Here is a 20,198-nt window from a genome sequence, read left to right as displayed (position 1 = left end):
GGGTGGGGGGGAAAGGCACAAGAGAAAAGAGATGAGTGGCAGCAGAGGCTCTGAAAGTCAAATTTCTGCCACCCCTGCTTTGGGCTCTGTGCAGTCCCTGGAGACCCGCAGCAGAGCCCATGCATTCCAGTGAGTGTGTAATGAAAACAGCCTGGGATACATGTGAGTTTGCAAGAGTGTGGGGCTCTCTCGAAAGTCAAGAGTTATGTTATTTCTCAGCCCCTCACAGAAAGTCAAATCAGGCCGCCTCCGGAAAAAGTGAGGGGCCACCGTGGGGGGTGCCTTTCCTTTGGGCCAGATTCCCATCCCACCAAACTCCATGCGAGATGCCCTTGGGAATCATTCATTGTTTGGAATTTAAACATCTCATACTTTTCCTAGACACGGAGAAAGTATTTTTTAGGTATGCCAAGAATTAACCAGCAAGGGCGTCCATTTAATTGTATTTGAAACAGAAGCTAATGTTGTTAGCACACCGACCACGTTCACCGATACCACGAGGGGAAGAAGGCAGTCGGGGGGAGGGGTGGGGGGAGGGAATGTAATAAAAATATGTGAGAAGAGAACTGGCTTTGAGCAGACGTGGGACAAGAACACTGAAATGGCCATTGTTACGCTATGTTAGTCTTTTCATTACCAGGCAAAGAAACCTAACTTTGTCGACATTCGTTGTGTTGTTGGGATACCTTTGATCTCCCAAATCAGCAAGAATCCCAAAGGGAAGCTAGCAGTGTTTTTGATTATCTTTAAAGTCTAAAATTCCTTAGGTGAAATTCAGTATGAAACGCATCCATGCAACGGGAAGGTGAGTGACTGTGTCAACATCTGGAGCTTATTAAGTCACAGCTATTTTCACTAGGCAGTGAACTGGAGAAACCAAATTCCTTGATAAAGCTCGAAATTTCCAGGAACTGCTTGTAAAAGGCATTTCTTCTGTCTGGTTATTTTGCATAACACACAGCACTGTGAGTGAGTTCCTGCGCAGCCAGGCCGTGGGGATAAAAGGCATTATCTGTTTGTCGAATTGTCTCTAAAGCTTTAATGCTCTGCTTCACTGTTTGGCTTTGACCTTTGTAGAACACTGTGCAATTTACAATGCCTTTCCACATACCTCCTGCCTTTTGATCTGCACAGCAGCCCCAAGAGGGGGCCAAGGCACATGCCGTCTTCTCTTGTACAGTCGGAGAAACTGAGGCCTAGTGAGATCCTGTGGGATCTTTCTCCGGCCAAGTTGATAAGACAGTGCTTCAATGTCAGACAATGAGCAGGTGAATCATCTGCAGATTTAGGCCAAATGAAGATCTTAATCCCATAGGTCTGAGGTGGAGCTCAGATCCTGCATTTCCAGCAGCTCCCGGATGATGCTAAGGCAAATGGTCCCCGGAGCCCACGCTACGTAGCAAGGAGATCAGAGATAGATTTGGGACTCGGGATGGAGTCTTAGGGTTCCAAGTCCAGGATTACTGTATAGAATCACGTTGCTTCTGTAGGGGTTAAATGTGTTAAGTCCCAGAGTCTGACTCTGTGGGTGCAAATCCCACCTCTGGCCCTTGTTAGCCTTGCTAGCCTTTTTAAATCTCTCTTTGCATCAGTTTTATCATCTGCAAAATGGGAATTAAGTGGTATCAATGCTCACAGGATTATTTTTGAGAATTAAAGGCAGTAATTCATTAAAACAATTAGGATAGTGCCTGCAACTAAGCAGGAACATAGTAAATGCTAGATATCTTTACTACCTTGCTGATCGGGTTGCAGGCAAACCCTAAGTGGGAAGAGTCCCTCTCTGAGCCTCAACTTGCTAATCTACAAAACAGATCAATAAACATTAACTCCAAGGGCAGTTGTGCAGAACAAAAGAGATAATGAATATAAATGAGCTACGGCACAAATAAGAAAAGAAATTGTAGAGCTTGCTCCAGCCCTTACAGCCAGAGGAGCGTCTGATGCTGTGCACCTGGCGGGAGCAGGAGACTCACTGAAATTGCTAGTAACCGAACACGGCCTGTCGCCTGCAAAAACCTGGAGTTCCTTGAAGAACCTTATACCCCTTTGCAACCATCATGCTTAGCATAATGCCTTGTGTAGAACAAGTGCCCAATAGAAGTGTTTTGTTTGATTTAAAATAGTTACCACTTCCCCAAATCTACAGTCAGGCCTGAGGGAGGAGCTTTCTTCCGGTCACTCCTCTTGGCAACAAATACTGCTTTAAGGCTTTACCCTTTTGAAGCTAAATCAAGTCCTTTGGATTCTTTCATAGCAAACTCCCAACCTAATCTCAGATTCTCCAGACACAAATGGGAGGGGCCTTCCTGCTGCCCATTAGAAAAGCCACTCTCTCTTTTCCTTCATCAGCACTTTGATACTACCTCACAGGAAGGAAAGAACCTGCTGACTCTGTGTTTTCTCCAAAGCAAAGAGTCTCAAAAAGCAAAAAGGGTAAGAAGAATGATTACCAAGTGGAAACAGAGCCACCATCAAAATTCTATAACCGGCAGGATTCCTCAGCAGATTAGTCCTTTATAAAATGAGGAAGGTCACTGAATCAAGATGTGGATATTTGCAACCTAGCCTCTGATGCATTGCAGATCTGACATTCTGACATATAGTTAGGACTAGGCATAAAACAAGGGAGCCTGGTATATAGAACTCATTTGCCATATTGGTAGGGTTGAGTTCAGTTCATTCACACATCCATTCATTTGGCAATTATTAATTGAGCACTGTGCTGGATGGAAAAGACAGATTTGTTGCCTGAATTTCCAGCACTTACAGTCTGCAGGCAATCATATAGTATAAATACAATGTAGGGAAGGACAGACTGCTGCACAGCCTGATGAGCCAGTGTTGCCTGATGAGCCAGTATGGTATAATAATACTAAACTAGTGCATACTTAATGAAATAATATCAAATTATATACACCAAAAGTTGATGGACCTACTGGGAGAAATTGACAAACCCACCATTACAACGATTAGTGGATCAAGGAGACAAAAAAGTAAAAAATGCAGATCTGAAAAACTCAATGATAAACTTAATGTAAGCACATATTTAGGATCTGTTTCCCGTAATTAGAAAATGTGTGTCTCAAACATGGAACATTTTTTTGCCACACATGCACGTATGTATGTTAAAGAATAAGTCTCAACAAATTTCAAAGTGTCGTATAGAAGATATGAGTGTCATAGAAAAAAAATTCTCTAATCGCAGTGCAATTAAGTTAGGCATTAATAACAAAAAGATGATTTTTAAAACTCACTGGGAATTTTTCAATAAACTTATCATTACTCGTGGGAAGAAGAGGGACCAAACTGAAGTTTAAAATAACATGGAATTCAATCATAAAGATACTACTACGTATCAAAACTTATGGGGTGTAGTGAAAGTAGTACTTCAAAGGAAACTTCCACTCATAGACATTTGTATCAAGAAAGAATAAAAGTTTAAAATGAATGAGCTGAGCAACCAACTGAAAAAGTGATGAAGAGAACAGAAGAATAACGCTAACATAGTATAAGACAAAAACGGATTGGAAAGGATCTATGAAGTTGAAAGTTTAGGGCTTTTTGTTTTTGAAAAGACTACACACATAAACCAGTAGTGAGACTAATCAATGAAAAAAATAACATACAAATTAAATCAGAAATAGAAGGAAATACATAGCACTACCACAGAGATTGAAAGCGATAAGTGAATATTTAATATTAATAAATTTAACTTTCATTTCAATTTAATGTTAATAAATTTGGAAGTGTATGTTAAAATATATCAATTCCTAGGAAAAAGTAAGTGACTAAAACTGACCTGAGGAGAAATAGAAACCCTGTATAATCTTACAACCACTAAAGAAATTTAATCAGCATTATAAACCCTTCTGAAAACAAACACCAGGCCCAGACAATTTACAGGTGCATTTTACAAACTTTCAAGGAACAGACCATTTCTTATCTTCAAATGTCTTTTCCAGGGAACAGAAAAAGAAAGAACACTCTATAACTCATTTTATGAGGTTAATATAACACTGACACCAAAACCAGACAAAGAGAGTCTCAGGAAGAAAAAATATACCCCAATCTCACTCATGAACACAGATGTGAAATTTCCAAACTAAATGATGGCAAATGGACTCCAGAAATGTATTTTTATTAATTAAAGTACCACTTTGTGACCAGGCTGGTCAACCCAAAGAAATGCAAGGGTAATTTACATCAGAAACTTTGTAAGTGTAAGTCAGCACATTAATAGACTGAAAGAGAAAAACCAGATCCTTAACCTGAGCTCCCTAGAAACAAAGGCTAAGGTGTGAGCACTTTCTGAGAAGTGAGATCCAAGGAGCAGAAGTGAAGAGCAAGAAGAAAGGAGAGGCAGAAGAGAGGAGAACTAACAGAAAGAGGAGTTATCAAGCCACTGCACAGCCAACTTAATCTCCCTTGACTGTTTAAATTGTTACATAAAATGCATTCCAGGATTGTCCATACAGGGCAAGGACAAACCGTTTGTCTCAGTGAATAACTTTGGTGAGTGCCAAGTGGTTCCCATACTGGCTTTTACCGTGGCATCAACAAAAAGGGTCGAAATGTGCCATGGGACCCAAAGTTAGGTGCTGCCAGGGTTCACCTGCAAAAGGCTGGTCAGAGCTCACACAAATGAGTCATCACAGCAGTGGCTAGAATAAGAGAAAGTTAAGGCTGAGAGAATCTGGCACAAGAAGTATCCAAAACACCATATAATATTTTCAGTACAAACAGAAAAAGGCTCGATAAAATTCAACAACTACTCATAATTTAAGAATTTTTAAAAATCCTCTTAGTAAACCAGGATAAATTTTCATCATCTCATCTACTAACCCATTAAAACTGCAATGAGCATCATTCTTAGTATGAAATATTAGAAATTTAGAAAAAGACAAAGATATCACCATCCCTCTTCCACACTAGAAAACACGGTGTAGTAAGACAGGAAAAATAAACAAAAGGCACAAGTATTAGAAAGAAAAAACAAAGGGCACATGGGTGACTCAGTCAGTTGGGCATCTGACTTTGGCTCGGGGTCATGATCTCGAGGATCGTGGGTTTGAGCCCTGCATCGGGCTAGATGCTGACAGCTCAGAACCTGGAGCCTGCCTCGGATTCTGTGTCTCCCTCTCTCTCTCTCTGCCCCTCCCCAACTCGTGGTCTGTCTCTGTCTCTCAAAAATAAATAAAAGTTAAAAAAAATTAAAAAACAAAACTCTATTAGTAGATGATTATGATTATCTATGCAGAAGATTCAAGTGAATCTTCAGACAGATCGTTATAAATAATAATAAGAGAATGCGAAGCTATTTAATCTTATATTTCAATTCTTTTAAGCTGTTTGCATTTCTACACACCAGCAACAGTTTATTTTAGTTTTTTTATCTCTTTAATGTTTATTTATTTCTGAGAGAGAGAGAGAGAGAGAGAGAGAGAAAGCAAGCGAGCACAAGTGGCGGAAGGGCAGAGGGAGAGGGAGACAGAATTCGAAGCAGGCTCCTTCTCTGATCTGTCAGCACAGAGCCTGACACAGGGCTTGAACTCACAAGCCAGGAGATCATGACTCAAGTGGAAGTTGGATGCTTAACCGACTGAGCTACCCAGGCCACTCGCAGCAACAGTTTAAAATGTCAATGTAAAGGTATGATTTACATTTGCAGGTGAAATTATATAATATTGGAGATTTTCTTAGAAATAACCCTAAGATGGGAACAGTATGTAAGGTTGTAGATGAAACAAAACCGATTGTGTACTCATAATTGCTGAAGCTAAGTGACGAGTACATTGGATTTATTTTACTGTTTTATCTAGCGAGAAGCACAAATGAACTGTAAAACAAATTATAGCTGCCTACATCAACTTGCATGACTCTTAGGAACACTGCTGAGTAGAAAAATCAAATGCTATGTATAGTCTGACGCTACTCAGAGTAGAGACAGCAATATGCCCAGCCTACTAACCTACTAGAATTTTGGAGCTTATATATTACTGTGGCATAGCGTAGAATAACTTAACTAATACTGTATTTAATAAGTTACTCATTCATATATCCTTGTGCATATATGTAATAGTACCAATGCAAACATTTTTAAGAAGGAATGAGAGATAAGGAAGGAAAGGTAGCAAGCACAGACCTCTTTAAAGAAGTGGGTCTATACCAGGGACCAGAGCAACCATGTGGTGGCTGACAAATCAGAGCATGTCAGATCTTGAAAGGGAACGGTGACAAAGACATAGGGTGAGGACAGAGACAAAGGGTGAAGAACTCAGGAAAGAACAGAACCGAAGGATGAAGTCCCTGAAAGGGGGCGGGGGCATCGCAGATGGGAAGCCAGCTTTCACAGGAACTGGGACACCTCTCGGCACACCTACTATACACCAGGCACTGTGCTAGGAAATTTTCATTTGAATTGTTCCTCTGGGTCAGAGTAACCCGGCTGGACGGGGCTGCTGTGGGGAGGGAGCTGTTTGTGCCCCTGGATAGCGCAATGGTGTATCTGCACCCAGTGTGGTGGCCTCTGCTCTGGACATTTTTTCTTCTCTTTGTTTTTGTTTTTAAAAGGCTTCATGACCAGCATGGAGCCCAATGCGGGGCTTGAACTCACAACCTTGAGATCATGACCTGAGCTGAGATCAAGAGTCAGATGCTTAACTGACTGAGCTACTCAGGCACCCCTAGACCTTTACGTTTCCTACCTTCAGGCTCAAGCTCAGTGCAAACATTTCTTTGCCTACAGGACACCTTTGAGGCTGAACTGGCACAGGCCTAGCCAGGAAGCAGCCCACTAATGATGGCAGTTTCTCCTCTGTGCCTCCCCACTTACCCATCCAGGAATCTGGCCACCTCCTGGCTGGGTTCCAAGCACACACGCTCCATTAATCCTCTTGGCATTAGCTGATAACTGAGGCATTAGCTTCTATCTAGGGTGTTAGCAGAGAACTACAGTGTCCTCAGGTAAGAATTAAGGTATCACACCGGGGAAAGCATGGAGAAAGACGGCACTGGGGAGAATGCAGTGGTAGCTGGAAGCAGCTTGGGTTGAAGTTCTGATTCTGCCCCCCGAATGACGTGATGAAGAATAAGCCACTTGTTTCCTCTTTGGAAATAATGATGAAGCTCCGACATGGTGATACAAGAAAACAGTGTAACTTACCGAGTATCCCTTCCTTCTTTCTGTGCCTTCCCCTAATGGAGCTACTTGGAAAAGTCTCAAGAAGTCATAAAAAAAAAAAAAAAAAAAAAAAAAAAAAAAAAAAACGCACAACNCCCCACACTGGGTACAGAGATCACTTAAGCAGAAAATCTAAAAAAAAAAAAAAAAAAAAAAAAAAAAAAAAAAAAAAAAACAAAGAAGCCACACTGGCCTTCAGGCCCTGAGCAGACCATTCGAGAACCACCGTCTACCTGTACCTGCAAAATCTCCCTTTTATGCCTCACCCAGCTCCCCCTGACAGAGAAGAAGGCCAGGAGTGAGACACTGAGGTGAAAGCATCTTCTCAGCGTTCTCTGGGTACTCTGCATGGGGAGGTTCCCAGAACCAGACAGACCCGGAGCCTCAGTTTCTCTAGAGTGAATTTGGTTCAAACCATCTGGCTCCTGTTTCTCAGCCATTGGTTGGATGGCAGGCACTGGGCCTTCCTTGACGAGCGCTTTTTCACTGTACTCTCCCGGCACCCTCTAGAAGCTAAGTGTCATTGCTAACCCCATAAATATAAATAATAAAATAAGAAAGCTGAGGCTCGGACAGCTTGGATGAAGTGATGAAGTTACTTGACTGAGAAGCGGGGGTACCGAAAGGAGCCCTCGATGACTCGGGAGCCTGAGCCCCTCCACCGTCCCCGTGGGCTCCTGGGTCCCTCCCAGGAGGGGCTGGCCAGCTCCTAGGAGAGCTGAAAGGACCTCTTTTTCCAGGCGATGGGGCGGCTCCAGTCACTGCACTCACCCTCTTTCTCCTGTGCAAACCATGAAAATCGAGGACCACATCTACCGTGCAAACCATGCAAACCAAGGACATCAGCCGGTCTGGGCACAGGAGATGGCAGAGGAGACAGGGCCATGGAGAGCCATGGAGGCAGCACGCTGCAGCTCATGCACATGTGTTGTCCAACTTCCCCTCTCCTGTGATATGGGGTCACAGAGGGAAATCATTCACCTCAGGGAACCTCACATGTGCATAACGTGGAGAGTTGTGTTATCATCAGCCCTGCACGGCCTGGGACCTGACCTGGCTGCTTAGCTGCTCTGAGTAGGACTGAGCCTCTGAACGTGACCCTCCCTTAAGGCATATCCCCAGTTCTCAGGGGACACATTCAATTCCAGGTTCAAGGGTGATTGTTCAGGCTTGTTCCTAATGAGCTTCCTATTTGAGAAGGGGAAAACAAAGGCTATCTAATAAACACAGCTGATTCACAAGGTCTGAACTATCCCAAACTCTTCAGAGAGGAAAGCCAATTGTGTGTGAGGGTGGACAGACTCACCCAGGGCAGGATAATTGAAGGAAGCCCTCAGAAGGAATGCGGCATCTGCTGCCACAAAGCTGGGCTCCTGACGCCCCGACCCCCTCACTCGCCCTGACGCTGGCGTTGGTTTGGCCTCTGAAAACACACTGCTCCAGGACGGGATGTAACAGTTAGTGGTGACACAATCCAAACATCCTCCCTGCATTCCAGACACTACTCAAGAGGGTGTGCATGTGGCGTGTGTCTACAAGAAACACCTGATTTATTAAGAAACCTCTGCTGCTCCAGACAAGAAATGTCACCAAGGATCTGGACCACTAGCCCAGCTTTGTCTTCTGCACGGGTCTCCGGGAAGACCACGTCCCGGCTCAGAGAGTCAACTCCTGCTCAGTAGGCTCCATAAAGCCATGGCCAACAGCATCGTTTTTATGTGTTAGCATTTGCTGAGTATCTACTGTGTGCCATGCATGGGGCTAACTATTTCCCTGCATCGTCCCAAATGATACTCATGTCAAGCCAATCCACCAACAGTGTCTGCACCCGTTTTACAGACAAGGTAACCACGACTAGAGAACTGAAGACTTCACCAGAGGAAGGTCATGCATCATCAGTGGTGAAACCCGGATTGCAGTCCAGGCCTTCAAGACTCCAGAGACTGTGGTCCTAACTGCTGGGTTTACTCGCCTCCCCAAAGACTCTTTGAGGACCCTTCAAGAGAGAGCCCTAGATGCATGTGAAAGGGGAACTTTTGGAGGTTCCTGTCTTTCTGATTTGACCAGGAAAGCAGGCACGTATTAAATGGAAGTGCAAACTTTACAAGTAGCTTGTATGCCTTTCGTTAAAGGTTGCTGTGTGTGTACCCTTCCTCCTCGGTGGGTCACAGCTCCTTAAGGGCAGGAACAGTGTGTGATATTTCTGTGTCTCCCACACCCAGCAGAGTGCTTGGCATCTAGTGATCTGGAAATGGGTTTCTGGAAGGGCGGTGGGGTTGAGGATAATAACGATACTGCCTCCAGGGCCCCCTCCATCTTTCCAGCCTGGCTCCCGCTGCTCCCCTTCAGGCAGCCTGGGCTCCAGCCAAGCTGACTTTACCTCCCAGCCCCAAAGACATGCCAGTGCTCCACTGGCCTGTGCTCCACCCTTCTGCGCCTTTGCCCGTGATGTGGCCTCCACCTGGGACACTGTCCTCTGTGGGCCATCTCAAATGCCACTTCCGCAGCAAAGCCTCTTGTGTCCCTCTCTCAGCTGGAAATTATCTCCCCTCTCAATGAACTCCCTTGGTTCCTGCTGGCTCCTTTGCTGCCTCCCCCTCATTCATTGCCGAGGCTTAATGTGATGCTGAAGTAGAATAATGTTCCAGAGAACTCTCTAAACCAGGAGGCACTAACCAAACATGAAGGCTTATGAAGGCTCATATCTCATCAGCTGAGGAGTAAGATTGTCGAGGGCATCAGGTTTGACATTGCCCAGGACAGGACCCCACACACGCATGTCACAGGGAGTTCTGCTGAAAGCTGGTCCACAGACTTCTCTCCCTCTTCCTTGGAGCCATGTCTATGGCCTTCCAAATCAGGCTGAGCTGGCTTTTGGCCAGGTACTAGGAAGAGAAATCAACAGGAAAGGAAAAATTGGGAGTATCTACTGAACACCTCCGCAGAAGGATTGTCACATACCAAGATGATTCTCAGATCTTGCACATCCAGTGTCCCCTTTTTGTGACAAGAAATTTGTGACTCCCCCTTTTGTGTCCCACAGTGAAACTCAGGCCATGTACATGGCAGTGACTGACTAACTGCCCTCCAAACCTGCTTCCTCCTCCATCTGGCTGTACTAAGCTGATTTCCCAGCCTGCCTTGCAGCGAGGTCTTGCCAATGGATAGAGAGTGCCACTTCCAGGGAGTGCAAAATCCAGGTCTTCCAGATGACCAGATGACCTGAGAAGTCACAGGTTCAAGATGAAGGAATCTGATGGTGCAGATGCCAGCTGCCAAAAGGATGCAGTACAAGGGAGAAATTAACTTCTAGTGTTTAGGTCACTTATTTCCTACAGCCACCAGTAATGTCCTAAATACAATATAGCATAGTTCCATATATCCATGGCTCCCCATCCTGAAGAGGTGTGACATTTTAGTGGCAGTAAAGAGGAGTTGGGTAGAAGTCTGAGCCCAGGATCAAGAGATGTGGGTTCTCATCTGGGCTCTGCCACTAACTAGCTGAGTGATATGACTCAAGCTCATTGCCCTCTCTGGGCCTCAGTGTCTGTGACTATAAATAAAGCTTTGAAGAGATTATCTTTAAGGTCCCCTCCAGCTCTAGTATTCTAGCTCTGCCTGCCTCCACTGTCTGCCCAGCATGGAACACAATGCCTGAGAGGAACAGGTGCTCAGAAAACACTTCTTGAATGAGAGAAAAATTCTTTAATTGATGCAACTCATGACCATATACTTTATCCACTCACAATGGCTACATAGCAACAAGCCAGATGAACTGTCAGATTCTCCTTTCTTCTAGAACAGGGAGCATTGACGGTATGTTTCCAGAACTTTACACCACCCCTCCCCTCTCCCTCTCACTGCACAGCACCTCCCCCTCCCACTGGTACATACCCCTCCCCCAACTAGACCCAGGTCCCAAGACCATCTGCAAACTTCTGTTCTCCACCCTTTCCCATTCTGCCCCCATACCCTCCAGCCCATCCCTTGAGCCACCAACTGCTGTGAGTCCTCAGCAACACCGCGTCATGCCTCACTCCAAGTACTAAAACGCTAAGTATTTATTTAAGATGGAAGAAAATTAGAGCTTGCAATTAGCACATTTTTCCAACACATTGCTGAAACCACTGCTGTGTAGTGGAGCCAAGAACGAGTGCTAGTAAAGTTAACACAGTTTATTAAACAGGAAAAACCATCCAAAACTGAGCTCATACAGCAACCACATGTAAGGTCTACCTCCTTCCTGGGACAGCTCCACCCATCAGCCTTTAATGAGGAATAGCACTCTCTTCTGAAAACCAAACAACATACATCACAAACAGAGAGAAGGAAAAAGAGCTGGATTTCTAATCCATCTCTAAGATCTATGAGCTGTCACCTCGAGTTGGTCAAACAACCTCTCTGAGTCTCAGTGTCTCAACCTTAAAGTAATAGAAACCTATCTGATAAACCTCACAGGACTGTTATAATCACACACACGTATGTAAGATCAAATGTGCTAATATGTGTAAAAGGATTTTCTAAATCAGAAAAGCTCTATTCTTTTAGAAATAAATGCCTGCTGTACTAATCTTTTTCAAGGAACAGATGAGACGTATACCTTAAAAATACATGGAAACTATAACAGGTGTATAAATTTAAGATATTATTGTTATTGTACTATATTTTAAGTTCATATCTTCCTACAAGTGCTATGGATTTTAGCCCAATCTTTTATACCCCTGAATCTCAAACAGTGATTCAGTTGCTATTTCAGGAATTCTGCCAACAATGGAACCGTATTTCAGTTCTTTAATAAATTCAAATATTTCAAAACTTTTTAAAAAGAACAAATAGGACATAGTCACTTCCTCGGGAGCTCAGCGTCCAGCTGCAGATGCTGGCATTAAATAGAGCTGCAGTGCCATGAACCACCGACACCATTATGCAGATGGTGCCGCACAAGGTGCTCAGTGGCGGGACTGTGTCCCAATGACTCTCATGCATTTCTCTCATCAAGCCCTTGGTGCAGGACGGTGTTGGCCAAGGAGAAGGGACACCTTTCTCTAGTTTGAACAAAGGTGATGCTGATTTGTACATCAGCCTTCCAAACACAGCTAATGTGAGCCAGCCCTCAAAAGTCACTCCTGTTGAGCTAATAAATCAAGTCTCTTAATCCAAAAGACTGAAGACCAGAGAGTAGAATGTGGCAAATCCACAAGGTAAATGCCACTCCATGAAGCCTGTGAGTGGAGATGTGGCTGCCTTTCCTAGCAAGAGCCCTCCACTGCCAAACTCCTTGTATTTAAATTAGCACAGGAATACCTAGGCTGTCTTAAAGGTCGACTACCAGCAGAATAGAATTTATAAATGTTCTTTGCTGGAATATATCTAAATTACAAAAAGTAAGCAGCTTTCAAATCCCAACATTTATCTGTTAAGAGGAAATCTTCTGTGTTCTTCGTATGTGTTGGTGTTTCTCATAAATTATTTGAGGGAAAAAAAAATTGGTCTGGCTGTCAAAATGAAAAACTTTAGAAACCTTTTCTCTAGAATAACTCATCTCATTTCATTTCAGATCATCTCCCACAAGCACCATGATATTGGCAGCTCAGGGAGAACTGTATTTTTATTTGTCTGAACACTTTGGGGGTTCATGCAGCCTGACCATAGGGCCTTCTTCTTCCTTTCTAACCAAGCATAACACAGAAAGAGCATTTCCTCACATGGGGAAAGAGGCAATGCAGGGCCTCGGACTGTACAGCTAATAACTTAGCATGTTACTATTTCATGGATGCTGGCAGAAGACATGAGACTCCTGGGTCAGAGATGAAAAATATTATCGCTCACAGCACATTAAGCAGCATAGGTGGCAGCACATTTGTGTCAGATCCACTCCCCCCAAAGTCCACGTGGCATTGGAATCAGGCCCAGAGGGATGCTTTGCACAAAGTGAGTCTGTATTGCGGCTGAGGGGCAGAGATTAGGGTTATCTACTACTTTTAGAGCAAGAAGTAAGCTTGCCTACTCTTTGTCCTAGAGTGAGATATTACTTCATCCATCAAGGATACTCACTATAAACTCAAGTCTGAAATTTGGCCAGGTAAGGAGAAGTCAAGGCTTTGCATTCTTGGTACAGCCACCAAGACATGGTAGGAGTGTCATGATTTCTAGACTTTTTTTGTTTTGCCTCAAGAAACAGCATGGAGTTTAGAAAATGTCTTAAACTCAGCTCTTGAAATTAAAAAGTCAGTTTATTCTGGATGTCACCCCTGATAATCCCAATTTGATTTGGATGTACCTTCTCAAAGAACAGAACACTTTATCTCCTGACTAAGTTATACTAGTCAATTTATTTACCCCTCCATGGCACCCTCTACCCACTATACAGTCAGCAGCATGAATGTAAGGGCTGTGTCTTCAAATCTACTGTAATTCAGAACACTTAACATGGTTTCTGGTAGCAGGACAATACCTTGTGCCTAATAATTATCTGTTGAAAGAATTAGTGATTTAGAGCATCTTATTTGAACAGGGGCTCCCTGAGAGACTTGGCAAACTCTCCTCCTTTAGTATATCAGAATTTAGCAAACTACCATCACTGGCACCCCTATACAGTTCTGTAATGCAGAGTTGGAAATGACTCAGATATATTTGGAAGGCACTTGAAGGCTTTTTAATTCTCCCTCAAAAATCACCCTACTAACTGAATGCAAACCACTAGCCAGCACACACCATCTGCTCTGCTGATCTCTGCTGATGGTACCAGATTAAAAAGGTGACTGGAAACGGGGAGGCATCTTGGGTAGACAAGAAAATCAGCTACTGGTTTTTCTTATCTCCAACACTGGCCATTTCCAACTGACCTGGGAGTTTTAGGAAAGCCTACTTACAGTATGTTTTAAATGCATAACTTAAGAGATCATTTGGTTAATTTTCCAAGAAGAAAAGATTGTGGGCTGAAGTAAAGGACCTCATTTCCAGGCAAGTTCCTTTCCGTACAACTTTGTCATTTCAATCTTGGGATCCTATTTTATCAAACACCCCCAACATCGTTTCTCTTTCCGAGAAAGAGGATTGTTTGAAGCTGGCTTTCTTGGCCTTCCATAGCCATTCATTCTCCCAGGACTTTACCCACGGACCTTTTCCCTCCCAGCAATATCTGTCCCCATAATCTCACCAGGAAATCCAGGCCAGCTGCTGATTTCAAGCTGCTTTATCTCCCTGCAATAATGAGTATCCCAGCATGCCCTAGAGCCCCACTTTGCCAGCTCCCAGGCTACAATGCCAAGTGGAGCAATAAATAGTTGCCATGTGTTCCTGCCCCAACACCCTCAAAAAGGAAGAGCAAACACAATGGCTTACCAACAATACTCATGTGCCCTCACTTGAGATTTCTCATTCCCAGGCCAGGCTCCCAGGTACACACAATGCCCACTCCTTTCATTGGAGGTGACGTTAGATGAATGGCTTTTCGGGCCAAGCCCTTAATTGTTTCTTTCATATCAGTATTTTATTTTTATAATTTTGATGAATCTAGTGTCAAGTTATTGAGATAGGAGAGGACCTACTAGCTAGAGTAAAAAGTATAGATTTATAATCAAAAGTCTATTGGTTAAATCTCTTTTTACATTCCTACTAGTTGGGAGACATTGGCCAAGATACCTTCCTGTTTCTGAGTTTCAGCTTTATCACTGTACAATGGAACCAACAAATATATACCATTGGCCTATGTGAAAATGAAAATGAATAACTCATGAAGGATACTTAATAAATGTTTGTTCCCTTTTCTAATGTTCTGTGACTTGATGAGGGTCAGAAGTACCAGGGCGCAGACAGTGTTCCAAAATCTAGAAAAGTCAATAACAGAGCTGAATTAAGAATGTGAAGAGATAACCCACAGAATGGGAGAAAATATTTGCAAATCATAATAAGGGACTAGTTCTAGAATATATTAAGTACTCTTAGAACTCAACAATGAAAAGATCCCCCAATTTTATGACTACAGCTTTGTAAAATAGCTTGAAATCTGGAATCATGACACCTCCAGTTTTGTTTTTCTTTTTCAGGATTGCCTTGGCTATTCAGCGTCATTTGTAATTCCATACAAAGTTTAGGATTGTTTGGTCCAGCTGTGTAAAAAATGCTGGCGATATTGTGATAGGGATTGCATTAAATGTGTAGATTGCTTTGGGTAGTATGGACATTTTTTTGATGTTTATTTGAGAGAGACAGACAGACATACAGACAAAGCATGAGTGGGGAAAGGGTGGCAGAGAGAGAGGGAGACACAGAATCCAAAACAGACTCCAGGCTCTGAGCTGTCAGCACAGAGCCCAGTGAGGGTCTCAGACTCATGGACCATGAGATCATGACCTGAGCTGAAGTCAGAAGCTTAACCGACTGAGCCACCCAGGCTCCCCTGGGTAATATAGACATTTTAACAATGTTTGTTCTTCCAATCCATGAGTATGAAATGTTTTTCCATTTCTTTGTGTGTCCTCTTCAATTTCTTTGACAAGTGTTCTATAGTTTTCTGAGTATAACTATTTTACCTCTTTAATTAGGTTTATTCCTAGATATCTTATTGTTTTGGGTGCAATTGTAAATGAGATTGATTCTTTGATTTTTTTTTTCTGTTGCCTCATTATTGGTGTATAGAAATGCAACAGATCTCTGCATATTGATTTTATATCCTACAGCTTTGCTAAATTCATTCTAACAATTTTTGGTGGAGTCTTTTGGGCTTTCTAGAGTACCATGTTGTCCGCAGATAGTGAAAGTTTGACTTCTTTCTTGCCAATTTGGATACATTTTATTTCTTTTTGTTGTCTGATTCCTGAGGCTAAGACTTCAAGTACCATTAAACAGTAATGGCGAGAGTGTACATACTTGTCTTGTTCCTGACCATAGGGGAGAGGCTCTCAGTTTCTCCCTATTTAGGATGATATTACCTATGGGTCTTTTGTATATGGGCTCTATGATGTTGAAGCATGTTTCATTTATCCCTACCGTGTTGAGGGTTTTTATCAAGAATGGATGCTGTATTTTGTCAAATGTATGACACTGACACAAAAGCAGACACAGATCAATGAAATAGAATAGAAAACCCAGAAATGGACCCAAAACTATATGGTCAACTAATCTTCGACAAAGCAGGAAAGAATATCTGATGGAAAAAAATCATCCTCTTCAACAAATGGTGTTGGGAAAACCAGATGGCATCATGCAAAAGAATGAAACTGGATCACTTTCTTACACTATACACAAAAATAAATTTAAAATGGATGAAAGACCTGAACATTAGACAGGAAGACATCAAAATCCTAGAGGAGAAAACAGGCAACAACCTCTTTGACCTCAGCTACAGCAACTTCTTATTTGACATGTCTTTGGAAGCAAGGGAAATAAAAGCAAACCTGAACTATTAGGGCCTCATCAAGATAAAAAGCTCTGCACAGCCAAGGAAATAATCAACAAAACTAAAAGGCAGTCTACAGAATGGAAGAAGATATTTGCAAATGACATATCTGATAAAGAGTTAGTATCCAAAATCTATAAAGAACTTATCAAACTCAATACCCAAAAAACAAATAACCCAGTTAAGAAATGTCAGAATGGCTAAAACTAACAACACAAGAAACAACAGATGTTGATGAGGATGCAGAGAAAGGGGAGACCTCTTGCACTGTTGGTGGGAATGCAAATTATTGCAGCCACTCTGGAGAACAGTATGGAGGTTCCTCAAAATACTAAAAATAGAACTACCCTATGACCCAGCAATTGCACTATTAATTACCCAAATCATACAAAAACACAGATTTTTGGTTATAACAGGATTATCAGCAATAACCAAAGTATGGAGAGAACCCAAATATCCACAACCAACTATTGGATAAAGAAGATGCGGTACACACACACACACACACACACACACACGAATATTACTCAGCTATCAAAAAATATATTCTGGCCATTTGCAATGACACGGATGGAGCTAGGATATATAATTCTAAGGGAAATAAGTCAGTCAAAGAAAGACAAATAACCAAATGATTTCATTCATATGTGGAAATTAAGAAACAAAACAGATGAGGGGCTCCAGGGTGGCTTAGTCGGTTAAGCGTCCGACTTTCGCTTAGGTCATGAACTCGCGGTTCATGGGTTCGAGTCCCGCGTCAGGCTCTGTGCTGACTGCCAGCTCAGAGCCTGGAGCCTGTTTCAGTCTGTGACTCCCTCTCTCTCTGACCCTCCCCTGCTCACGCTCTCTCTCTCTCTCTCTCCTAGAAATAAATTTAAAAAATAAAACATTAAAGAAACAAAACAGATGAACATAAGGGAAAGAGGAAAGAGAAAACAGGGCAACAAATCACAAGAGACTCTAACAACAGAGAACAAACTGAGGGTTGATGGAAGGAGATGGGTTGGAGATGGGCTAGATGGGTGATGGATATTAAGGAGGGCACTTGTTGTGATGAGCACTGGGTGTTGTGTGTAAGTGATCAATCACTGAATTCTGCTCCTGAAACCAACATTGCACTGTATGTTAACTAACTAAAATGTAACTAAAAATAAAACTAAAAAGACAACCCAATTTTTTAAAACAAGCAAAGGATCTGAATACATATTTCTCCAAAGAAGATATGCAAACAGCCAATAAGCATATGAAAAGATGCCCAACATCATTACTTTTCATGGAAATGCAAATCAAAACCACAAGATGTCACTTTACAATCACTAGGGTGGTTATAATCAAAGACAGATTGGTGAGAATATGGAGAAACTGGAATCTTCATTTGTAGCTGGTGGTAGTGGACAAGGTGCAGCTGCCACGGAAAACAGCTTGGCAGTTTCTCACGATGACCTAGCGATTTCACTCCAGGTACCTTGCTACCCAAGAGAAATGAAAATGTATGCTCATTCACAGATGTGTTCACCAATGGTCAGAGCAGCATTACTCATAACAGCCAAAAACCAGAAACCATCCAACCATCCAATGGATGAATGAGTAAATCAAATGTGGTCCCTCCATACAATGGAATATTATTTGGCCATAAAACGGAATGAAGGACTGATTCGTGCTACAACATGAATGAACCTTGCAAACATTGTGCTAAGTGAAAGAAACCAGTCACAGAAGAAGACCTATTCTATGATTCCATTTACGTGAAATGCCCATAGCTGGCAAAGCTACAGAAATGGAAAGTAGATTCATGGTTGTGTGGGGCTTCAGGGGGAGAGAGGGAGAAATGGAGGGGGACTGCTTATAGGTGTAATATTTCTTTGGGGGGTTATATAAATGTTCCAAAATAAATAGCAGAGATGGATGCACAGATCTGTGAATATACTAAAAATGGATGAAATGTACATTTTAAACAGATGAATTTTATAGATCAATTATAGCCCAACAAAGCTTTTTTTTTTTTAATATTTAGTTTTTGAGTGAGAGACAGAGCACGAGTAGAGGAAACGCAGAGAGAGAGGGAGACACAGAATCCGAAGCAAGAACCAGGCTCTGAACTGTCAGCACAGAGCCCGACACACAGAGCCCAACGGGCACAGCTAGAATCTCCCAACTGTCAGATTATGACCCAAGTCAAAGTCAGACACTTAACTGACTGAGCCACCCAGGTCCCCCCACCCCAACAATAAAGCTGTTTTAAAAAATAGAACTTGACTCTCACCTGTTGACTGCTCAAAGTTTCAAGCTCTGTCATGAATGTAATCTGAGCCTCCACTGCCAAGACCAGCTGGCAAACTGAAGTCTTTCCACGCATGCTCACGAAAGAATGGGTAGTTTTGGCGGCAAGTCATCTTGCTCCCTGTCCTGATCCAAACTGCAGAAACATAAGAAAGTGCCTTCTGTCTGGCTCATTCAGGCCAGTTTCTGCAATCCTTCATTTCTTGAAAGAATCTGTACATAGTGCGGATCTATGTACCCCAGTCTGAGGGTGTCAGTGTTTCTATTTGAAATCTACAGAAAGCAGAGGCAAGAACAAACACCAAATTTTCTTTTGGACCCCCATCTGAGATAATTCTGTGGCCAGTGACAAAGCAGCTGCTCAGCCTAATAATGCCGCCCCACAAACCAGCAGAGATTGGAAATTGCCATCACTCTTTCTGATCTACAGTCTAAAGCTTAAACAACTTAATCAAGGCAGTTTCCCATCCAAACTCCTTCAGGACAGCTGGGCTATCTCGCTGGCTTCTTTTGCCTGGGTCCCTACAATGTCTCATTTGCCATCTCTCCCCAGACTGTAGGAGCTTCCTCGGTGTCTAGGTATCTGGCTTCATTTTCTGCACATGAAGTCTTGTTTTTTCTTTCCTCAGTATTCTATCTTGACAGAATATTTGGAACGACACTCCTAGCCCTGCATGTGGCACACAATCTCTATTCACATCTGCAAAGCTGTTTCCACCAACTCCCAGTCACTTCTCTGCAAATCACTTTGTCCCTTTAGTTCCCTAAGTTCAGTTTCAAACATCTTATGATTATATCCAAATGTTAAGATTAAATGCAAATACATATGCATATAGAAATATAGGTTTTAAAAATCATTACTTTATAAAATAAATTATATTTTTGTCTATAGTCATATTTTTACCGATAGACATAAAAATGCTTTGGAAAACCCTGCTAAGTCAACATTTATGGCTAGAATTCATTACTTATACTGGCTGCATAATATTCCAGAATAAATTTCATCATTTATTTACCTAATCATTTATAGATAAACATTCAAACCCTTTCCAGTTTCAGCCACTATATAACTGCTAAAACTAAGAATTGTTATAAACTGGTTCTTACTTTTAAGGACTAGAAGTCAGTTTTTAAAATTTAATAAATATTCTGGGGCACTGGGTGGCTCTGTCAGTTAAGCATTCAGCTCTTGATTTTGGCTCAGGTCATCATCTCACCGTTCCTGAGTTTGAGTTCCGTGTCGGGCTCTGTGCTGACTGTGCAGAGCCTGCTTGGGATTCTCTGTCTCTCTCTCTCTCTGCCTGTCCTGATCTCTCTCTCAAAAATAAATAAACA

The sequence above is a fragment of the Crocuta crocuta genome, unplaced genomic scaffold, assembly GCF_008692635.1.
Source record: "Crocuta crocuta isolate KB4526 unplaced genomic scaffold, BGI_CrCroc_1.0 scaffold193, whole genome shotgun sequence".
Taxonomy (NCBI): Eukaryota; Metazoa; Chordata; class Mammalia; order Carnivora; family Hyaenidae; genus Crocuta; species Crocuta crocuta.
This window is presented reverse-complemented; position numbering follows the sequence as displayed.